Source organism: Gavia stellata, chromosome 32, assembly GCF_030936135.1.
Source record: "Gavia stellata isolate bGavSte3 chromosome 32, bGavSte3.hap2, whole genome shotgun sequence".
Lineage (NCBI taxonomy): Eukaryota > Metazoa > Chordata > Aves > Gaviiformes > Gaviidae > Gavia > Gavia stellata.
This window is the reverse complement of record NC_082625.1, coordinates 4,722,491-4,732,942: the sequence shown is the minus strand read 5'-3', so window position 1 is coordinate 4,732,942 and position 10,452 is coordinate 4,722,491.

Sequence of the window (10,452 nt, the reverse complement as noted above, 5' to 3'; positions counted from 1 at the left end):
ATGCCTCTCGGTGTAACCATGCCCATGCCGGGATGCAACGTGTGCCCAAAAAGGGATTCTTGGTATTATTCATATGGAAAAAATGCTGTGGGATTGCTTCCCTTCATGTAACTAACTGGTCCCATGACCTCAGTTTCATGATTCTTGATTTCTGAGTGAAATAATTTCCAATACCACGAAGGGAGAGGCTGCCGGATTTGTGGGGAAGGCAGCGGGGAGGCTGCAGTGAGCAACTGCTTGCAAAAGAGACTGGCTTGGGAGCCACACCTAAGATGAGCTCGGCTCCAGCCCTGCCTCCCCACACCATCTTTCCGGTGCCTTTTTAGTAACCATGAGCAAGTCAGTGAATTGGGACCCTGAGCAATACCTAAGAGCCACAGAAACCTGTTGCCAGAGACGCCTTTGATGGGTTGTTCACCAGTCCCTAAATAGAGCAGCTCTCCACTTACGTGGAAAAGAGAGAGGTGAAGAATTCAAAACCAAGAAGGGAGAGGAGGTCACTGCAGAGCTACTTGAGTTCAGCTGCAGTTTCACAAATGCTTTAAAGATCGCTCCCTGCTGTCCTGTCCAGGCTTGGGCAGGGTGGAGAAAGCTGAAACAGCTCAAGGTCTTGGGGAAAAAAAGGTGAACAAATAGAGGAGAATGACAGGAGCGGCTCCCTGATTGTACCGGGGGATGCCTCCAGCTCCCTTCCTTCCCTCGGTCCCTGTGGGAATCAGGATTTTGCAATAAACCTGAATTTGGGTACTAGAGAGTGAAAGGAACTGCAACGGCAATCAGGTGGCTCATGTCACATCCCTGGAGCATCCCATGGGCAGCCCATGGCTGCAGCGCCACAGCTACGGACCTGGGATGAAAACCAGCCTGCCTCCTGTTCCATCCCCGCCTCGGGAAGAAGGATCTCACCGGGTTTCAGAAAGACACCAGGTGCACAAGAGGGATTTCAAAGCAGAAGAAAACAAATCGAAAACGCAAAAATATATGCAAAAAAGCCCAACCCAAGACTCTTGGGTGCAAAAAGCGTTGCAGGTGCCAGGAACACCTATGCAAGGGGAATGTTTGAAGATAAGCACCAGCTCACACCATGGGTGAGAGAAGATCAGCCTGTCAGGGCAGCTCAGTGCATTCCTGCAACAGGATGGGGCTGAAGTGCACAGACTGGAGAAAATCATGCGCAGATGGGGTCTGGGGCAGAGCCACAGGCTGGCTGAGGCCAAGCACCGAGTCTGGACCTGCTGTGGGCTCTGACTGGGGACAATCCCACCGCCCCGCAGTGCTGCAGCTTCCCTTTCTGTAAATAGAGGGAATAATATTTGCCATGCTCCCCACATCAGAGAAAGATAAATAAATTCACTAAGGTTGTAGAAGATCGTAGATGAGTTTACTAGAGTACTTTGCATTTTTATTGGAAGGTTTAATCCTAAATCCACCGTCCCCAACTATACGACGGTTACCTTCCAGAGCTTTGTTCAGTTCAGCTTCCAGCATCCAAACAACAGTTTTTTGTGTTCCTCATCTCGAGATATGATCCACTGCTTGCCACATCCCACAACCAGAAATCATCCTCGACACCCAGCCTATAATTTCCATTTATTTAGCTTAATCCCTTTCACAATACATCATCCATGCCGCTGCCTTCCTCCCTCAAGCGCTCACCACTTGTGACTGGCTACGGCAGCGATTGCTCAGCCGACCTGCAGCATCTGCTCTCGTCTTCCTTTGTTTTGGGGGACAAATCCAGGCCCAGCATACAGCCAGCCCCCGGGAAAGTTTTTGCCCCAAACCTTCCCACCTCCACCCTCGCAGTGCAGATAACTGAAAGCAGCCGGTGGGGTCGGCGCGTGTCTCACAGCACTAGGGATCAGCTGGGGAAAGGAGGGCAGGGGTATCGCAGAGCTGCGATGGAAGGCACGGTTTGCAGGGAATGAAAAAGCCAGCCCTGTCAGCCCCGATTGCTAATGAAAGCCTCACAGCCGCGTATCGCTGGGATTTTGCTTTTCTTATACCTGAGAACGTTGTCGTCAGGACCACAAAGAAAACACAGTGAGAGCGAGAGCAGGAGATAAAGAGGAAAGCTGGGCAGCGCTGGGAGTGGAGGGAGGGGGGAAATATAAAAGGGAGAAGGAAAAGAATCAAGGATGTGGGTGAGCAAACGAGTCAGAAATTTGGGTAAAAAAAGGCAGGTTCTGAAAAAGGTGAAAAAAGAAAAATGGAGAATGATGGCAAAGTGAATCTGCGGGGAAGAGGCAGAAGGAGAGTGCCCGGTCAGTCCCGAAGGACGAGAGCTGCGAGGGGACGGAGGGACCTGCAGAGCTCCCAAGGTGGGTTCACAGGACACTGACTGGCAGCCCAAGCACCAGAGTGGTGCTCACGGCCACTGCGTCACCCCGTGCCCGAGCGTGTGCCCCCATGTCCCTGCCCTGCCCATTCTCCTGCCCACCGCTCTGCCCATGGAAGTGTCCCCTGCCGCAGGGGAGCTCGTCCCTGGTGGGTGCTCAGGACTGGCAGCGATGGACCATAGCCCACGGGGGCAGTGGGACCAGCACCCTCTGCCGCGGCCCCACCACAGCCACCTCTCCCATCTGTTTTTGCTTGTGCCAGATGGGAAGGGGAGGGAGGGATGGGGGATGGGGCTGCATCGCTAGGATGTCAGGGATTCATTTCTTTCTATTCTTTTCCCAGTGACATTTAAATGGCTGGCCCCAAAACGCTTTCTGATTGCTGTGCGTTTTTCCCAATGACACAAAGGCGAGAGTCTTTCAGAATAAATCATTTAGAGGCAGGGAAAAAAAAAAAGCAGCAGCTCTGACCCCACAGGCACACCACCTCCCTCCTCCTCGCCCTCCCATACAAGCATGTTTTGGAGCTGCTCAAGCAAAGGGGAGAGTGAGCAGGAGTAATTTTCCACGGATGCAGGGAACAATTGAGCCCCGCATGGTTTTCATCGTTAAAATGCTTCCCTCCAGCAGTTTATGTTCATCCACACCAGACAAAGGCGATACGCATGCAGAGACCAGTTTAGTCTTGCTCCACCCGCCGGTGGTGAGGACTCGAGGTGCGGGGTGACGGGGAGGAGGAGTGGGGGAGAGATGCTAACACCATGAGGTGGGACCCGCTCCAGCTCCTCTCCCTGCGCGGGCAGGGGATGGCTGAACCCAGCTCTGAGTCACCCTTACTCAGCCCCGGCACAGCCTCAACCGTGCCCAGGTACGTGGGCTGGTTTGGGGAGGGGAGAGGGGACGGGTCAGCTTTGGCACAGAGAAAATGAGCGCGTGGGTTTAGGGGGAAGCACCGCTCGATGCTGCTGGTGTGGCACCATCGTTTCTGCACGCAGACAGGAGGCTGGGGGAGGAAGGAGGCCACGTCGCTTTGCAGCAGTGCTTACTTCAGCCTCGTGTCGCTGGACCGGCTTCTCCTGGCATCCAGCCCCTCCACTCCCACAGGGTCTCCAACCACCCTACAGACACAGGAGACCCTTCCCTATCCTCCGTGCAAACACCAGCTGGCAGCGGGATTGCTCCCGTGCTCGCGCTGAGGGTGGATGCTGGTACCACATTTGTGCTGAGAGGCTTTAGAGGGGAACAGGGGGACGTGAGCATCCTCAGCACCATCTCCCCAACAGCACAGCCCGAAGGGGGCTGAACACTGCTGGGGCTGGGGGCATGAGATTGGGGAGTGGAGCCCAAGCTCTGAAGCACAGCAGGGTGATCCCCAAGTCAAGCAAAGCCTTGCCATGATACTTTTCCCTCTTTGTCCTCGATTCCCTTCCCATCTCCACTCCTTTCAGATGGAGGAACATACTTCAGTCACTAGCAAGGAGTTCCCCGGCTCTAAGCATCACCCACAGCCCCCTCAGGAGGAAGGAGGACGGGGTTTGAGCCCTCAGATGTCCCCTGCCCAGGTGTCAAACCTACACATGGCTATGAAAAGCTGTTTTTTACAGCACAGATCTGCCCAAAGTAAGAGCTCCAGGATTTTGCAACTCAAAGAGCTTTTAAATGTCCAACTCCGAGACCTGCAGGACAGCAGGGTGCAAGTTTGTGGCTGGCAACTTCGTTGCTTTTGCACGTCAAGACACAGCATCGTTTCTGAGCCCCTTTTGGCAGCTCTTCCCCGAGTGGTGCCTGCTAAACCCACCATCCTCAGAAACCTGCTTCTCGCTGGGAGCACGTAGGGCTGAAGGGGCAATACCACCGGTCTTGAGGGAATCATGTCAAGAGCACCTCTAGCTCTGAGTGTGAAGAAAGATGAAAAGCGACTCGTTTTCACAAAAAAAATATATTTTCTTAGTTCCTTATCAAAGATCAGCACATAGGAGCTAAGCAGACTCAGGCCCGGACTGGTGGGAGATCTCTAAGCAACATTTTTGTGGTGCAGAGTAAGGTTTTGCCAAACTCCTTCCACCTAGATACTACCGAGCCAGTGGTTCAGACCAATGCCGGTTTGTATCCCTTTGCCAGACCACTGAAGAAGGCTTTCAATGAAACATCAAAGCAGAGACCCAAATGAATCACAGGACGCAGTGCTGAGGCTCCAACAGCCCTTTTGTGAAGCACAACAGCATAAGCCCTAACACCCTTGTCGAATTATAACCCCCCCAGGTAGATGTGCCAAGCTGTTCGCTCCTTGTTCTGCTTGGATGTGTGTGCTTTTTCAGCTCCTTTTCCAACATCCAGCAAATGCATTTACAAATAGTTGGGTTTTACCGAAGAGGTGATGGCACTAACGCGGTCACGGACAGATGCTTTACATATATAGCTTGCGTGGGAAAGATTTTGGATGGCTGAGATACTTCCTTGACAAGAAGCATAACAAGGCGAAAGGAAGCTTTTACAGAAGACGATCTCAGTTTGCTTAGCCTAACAAAACAAAGGCCAGAAGGGGTAGGATTGCTACACATAAAAGCACCCAAGAGGGAGCTGAGACATCTATTTAAGCATAAGGACAATGTTGGCATGAAACCAATTGGGAAAAAAATTGGCTACAAATAAATATAACTGGGATTAAAGGAGCTTCATAACTCTTAGAGCACTCAGCTTGTGGAATGGCCTTGCAGGGGACACGCTGGAGGCTGTCAGAGTGGAGCACTGTACCTTTATGAACGGGATCCTAGAACCACGCGTGGACAGCCGGTCTGGATTTGACTCAGAAGGTCTCTCCTAGCCCCATGCCTCCATCAGTAAAGACATCCCACGCATAGGTCTCTGGAACTGGGAAGCTAAACCTTGCAGCATGGGGAAGTCCCAGTGCTCAATGTCCCCCTAAAGCTGTGTCGAGAGCTCTTGAAACCTTCCCAGATGAAAAGTCAATCAAAGAAGATACATGAGCTGACTTCCCTTGGATTGTGTGTGCCTTGAGATTGGTAACTTTTCAAAGTACTATAATGAGCATGGATCTTGGAGAGCTACAACAATAGCTTATTTTCAAGGAAAATTAAGAACAGCTTGTTTTTCCTAATCTTACAGTTTCCTCCAAACAAATGTGTCACAGCTGTTATACCTGGAGGTCATGGAAAAAAGGTCTCATTGGAACTGCTGTGAGAAGTATTTTGGCCAAAGAAAAAGAGTTTGAATGTGTCCTGTATGAATAGACCGAGGAGAGACTCAAGAGAAACTGTCTTCTTGCCCATGGTAACAGAAAGATGAATAGCAGTAATGAATTTAAGGGGGAAAAGCCCAAACACTTTGTAGTAGTAGAGACAGAAAAGTATTGGAAAAGATTGCCTAGGGAAACGTTGGCCTCCCTATCAGTGAAGGGTTTTATGAACAGGTTAGACACATCTGTCAGGAATGATTCCTGAAAAGCTGTTCTTTTTTTGGGGCAGGAGAATGGGTTATATGGCCTTCTGAAATGGCAACTATCATAATCTGTGATACAAAGCTCAGCACCAAGATGAAGACAACACAGTCCCCTCTGATCACTCATGTTCAAGGCTGGATGCAGAATTGCTGCTAGCTATCAGCACAAACCCAGCGGGCCCTCCACATCCCACAATGACCTGGAGACACCAGTCCTAACGCAGGTCTGAACGCCTCGATCCCAGGCTGTGGATTACAGTCTGAATTGGAACGATGAAGGCTTAATCAAGCCTTATCTATTATTAAACTTTATTTGCATTGCTTTGCATGTGAGGCTCAGAAAAGGCTTGTTGTTAAAATTCAAAGAGTTTTAAAAGTCCCAGGGACACTGAGTAGTGATGCAAAAGTCGTGATGCAAATAACCAGTTTCAGTGCCATCGCTTTGCCGTTGCTTGACAAAGACACAAGCTGCAGCGACTGTGGTCAGAGCCGCGCAGAGGCCCAGGGTGGTGGTTGTGTCAATTGACATCACCATGAGAACGTTAAAATAAAAAAAATATAGTTTTGTAGAAATTGATATCTTGTGGCCACCTCTGTAGCAGTTCATGGGGAAAAATATCCATTTACCACAAGCAAGCATATTTCTGAACCCATTTAAAATCTTAAAACCGCAACAAATAAACCTAACAATACCAAACGGCAAGACATCAGGAAACCATTGAAAGAAAAGCCCAGTGTAATAGAAAAGAGAATTAAACATCACTGCCAAAGAATAATCTCCCATAAATACTTTTAATGGCAACAAAGAGGATTATTAATGAGAGTTGAGACAGGATAAGGACAGACAATTTAGGTTCAAGAGAACATTTTGCTTATTTCAAAGGTACTTTGAGGTAAATAGACTTTCAAAAGCGGCCTAACCCCCCTAGTCTTGTAGGATTCGATGTCAGAGGAGGCAGCCTGAAGGGAGCAGAGGCATGAGACCTCTTCAGCTCCCATCTCAGCTCTGCCTCTGTACAGCCAGTCCTTTCTCCCTGCCTCAGTTTCCCAATCCACAGTGGCATAACTGCAGTAAATTACAGCCTCTGAAGGGAGCACGAGGGCTGCAAGGTCTGAGAGGTAGCATTGGAAGCTTAAACATGTAAATCACAGATCCTGTTTTCCCCATCTAATGAACACAAGTGGTCACAGGGATGGTGTAGGATCTGCTGCCGCCGCGGCGACACACTCTGATCTCTGCAGGGATCAGTTTTAATGTGCAGACTCCAGCCCATTAAGCCCGTGACTTGATTTAGCAGAACTACAGAGCTGCCGTACTGTGCACATCGTTCTGACAGCTGTTAACGACTGACCTGCTGACTCTCATAGCTTCCTGTCACATCCTGTTCCTTGAAGGATAGCTGATTACATTTTCCTCCCTAATGAGCTCAATGAGTCTGAAGATGGGCTGAGACTGCACAACTGGATAGTATATGATCTTTAGCTTCTACTACTGCCTGATGGCTGGCAGTCTGAGATCGAGGATATGTCTGTGTGTGAAGCCAAACAAACATGGGAATGTCATGGAGAATAAGGAACCGTGAGCTAAGAAATTAATATGCTATAGGACAAAAGTCTGGGGAAACACCAGAAAGGCAGGGCACCATTAAAATCTGCATTGCAATTTGGAAGGACATACCCATTAGACAATCCAAAATGGAAACTCTCTGACCCACGAAAGGACAAACATTTATATGGGGATCAGGTGCCCAGAGGAACAGAAGTAATTGCTTCAGCAGCTAAAATACCCAAAAAACAAATTTCAGAACTAATTTTCAGCTCCTGGCCAAACAGTTTATTTTCCGTAATCACAACTGCTCCCTTTCTTTGCATACACTTCTGAAGCAGTAGGTTTTCAGATTGTCATCTGATGTACTTGGTAAAAGTCACTGTAAGCAGGAAATCAAACTAATGAGGTCATTGGTCCAATTCAGAACAGCAATTTCAAGGTTTCTTGCCTTCCTTATGCCACCTCTTTAACTTCTAGCACCTTCAGAAATCTGTTGGTCTTGCTAAGAGTTACAAGCACATGCTCAGCTCTGCGTGGAAGTGTACTTCTGCACTCCCCAAAGATTAGGCTACCCTGCCTCTGCAGTGGGAAGCCCTGTGGGTCGAGTTAGGGGATCTGCATGAGATTACTGGGCTTACATGCAGCAGGATATGCAGGAATAAAGAGCTCCCCTAAAGCCTGGTTACTTCGGAAACACAGGGACAGGCATTGCAATGCTCTTGGGAGCGATGCTGGAAAAAGCTGCAGTGCTTTGCACCCAGTCACCCCTTTCCAGCAGGGTAAGCAATGAACCCTTCAAATCTCAGCTTCTTCTAGAGTTAATAACAAACAGGAGGCAGGGTAAGTTAATTTGTACCTAGAATGGCTTCATAAATTAAAACCTTTAGGAAAAACAGAGAAGTCTAGCAATGAAATAGAGCTGCCTTCATTTTAAAGCCTCCATTCCTAAGTGGGTTGACAACCTGGTGGCTTATTTGACAGCAGTTTGCTGTCAGTCCCTTATAAACATCACTATAGCACCGGTTATCTTTGGATTTCAGTTTGTTGCTTACAGAGCGAGTGGTGAGGAGACAACAAGGCCTGCACGGGTCAGGGCTCTTCGCCTCATCCGCTGCTCAGAGAGGCTTTCCTGGCTGAAGAGGCACTGTGGGTGCGCAGGTCGGAGAGGGTACGCTGCAGGGGAAGCTTGCATTGCCATCGCTCTATGTGGTGCATGCGTAAAGGCTCACCAGACCTGTCAAGCTGCCACCTTTCACCAGCCTGAAATTCAAGAGTATTTTAAAAAAAAATTTAAACAATCTGAGCCACTAATGGCCTGATGGCTGGTTCCAGCTCCACTCTCACTCAGAGGGATTGCTGACTATCTTGGTACACAGAACCGTGACTAAATACTGGTTCAAACACAAATAGCTCATGGGCAAAAGCACCAGCCTGCACGCAGCTCAAATAAACAGGCTGGCAAAAGTGACTGCTGCCAGGGCTGGACCTCCCCTGTCCCTTCCTGCAGCATCCTGAGGGCTGCCCTGGCTTGTTAGCACAGCTCCGGGTGAGCTCCGGCCAGTGACTTTGCTAAGCGCTGAATCCACAGGGATTTTACCCAAAATAAAGCAGCGTGCAGCACAAACATACAGCTGGAAGAAATCCCATTTTGCCAATTCTGCTGGTCAGAGGCCGTTCTCGGGCTTGCTCTCAGCTACAGCAAAGGGGCGAACTGGTTCCCTTACTCGCAACTCTCTAAAGGACGAGTGTGGGATATAACTTATTGCAGGCTAAATAACCTTCCCTGCCCCCGAGGCTCGTTCATTTTATTTATGGGAAAATATGCTCGTTAATGCTCTTATCACAGGAATGATCTAATCGGGGGGGAAAACTCTCCTTTGAATATATCCATTTTAATGAGCTGCTGGGCGAAATGTTTAGGCAGGCAAAACTGACTCTGAACTCGTTTCTGACAGAGCAGATTCTGCACAGGTCTTAACGCTCATCCTGCTGGCATCTGTTTGTTTTGATAACATTTCCAAACGAAATTACGAGTTACAAAAGCTGAGCTGTACTGTGCACTTCCTCATCCCTAAGGTTGGCTGATCCAAGTGCAATAGGAACTGGAGGAAAATAAGCCACTCCGTCCAGCTCGCCTTCCCGATACAGAGACTGTGAAAGTGGCACATCCTGTAAAGAAACATCAGACGGTGCTGAACTCTTCTGTAAGAGAAAAGACAAGCTAAGCAAAAAATAAATAAATCCACCACGCAAACGCTCCAGCAAGGGAAAGGGGTCAGCAGAGAAAGAAAATGTTCACGAAAGGATTCCAGAAAGCTGCTGCACACTGAAATGCTGATCACATGTGGTCACAGGGGGCTCGTTTTCTCAGGACCCAGCTCTGCCAGGTGCTGTGCACCCACCACTCTCTCCCGTGCTAACGGGAAGGAAAGCGCTTGGTCTCCTCTCCGAGTTGAACTCCCCTCTGTGGCACTGCACCTTTTGCAAGAACCGGACCTTAATCACCTCTCATTAACCTGGGGAGGGGGAGCGGAGGAAGAGGAGGGGATGGAGATGTGAGCTGCATCTGGCCGGGCATAAACGAAACAGAAAATGGACTGTGGAAGGGAGGATGTTGCAATGTCTTCCACTTCATTGTTTTGTAACTACCTCTGAATTCCTCATGACCATTTGTTCATAACTGGCAGCAACACCCAGAGAAAAATCAATAAAAAAATCAAGCCTGTGGAACATTATTCTTAAATTACAGAACCGTAATGACAAACTGCTCAAGCACACTTCTTTCCCCAGAAATGTTAAGGTGCCATCCTCTGACCATATCTCGTGTCTCTTGCTGTTGGCTAACCCACTCTCCAGCTGACTGTATTCCCTGTTCTCACTTCAAACTTTTCCCCTCATGCCACATTATTTTTATATGGAAACTGAACTGCAATGTCTGGTAAGTTTGATCCTGCAAAGTTAAAGAAAACAACTCAGCACTTATCAGGTGACCGGCACTATGTTGGATTACACCCTTAAATCAGATAACGAGACTTTAAAGCATTTTAAGCATGTTACCTCATCTGCATTCAATATATAGTCCTCTTCATACCAGCTGTTTTTAAG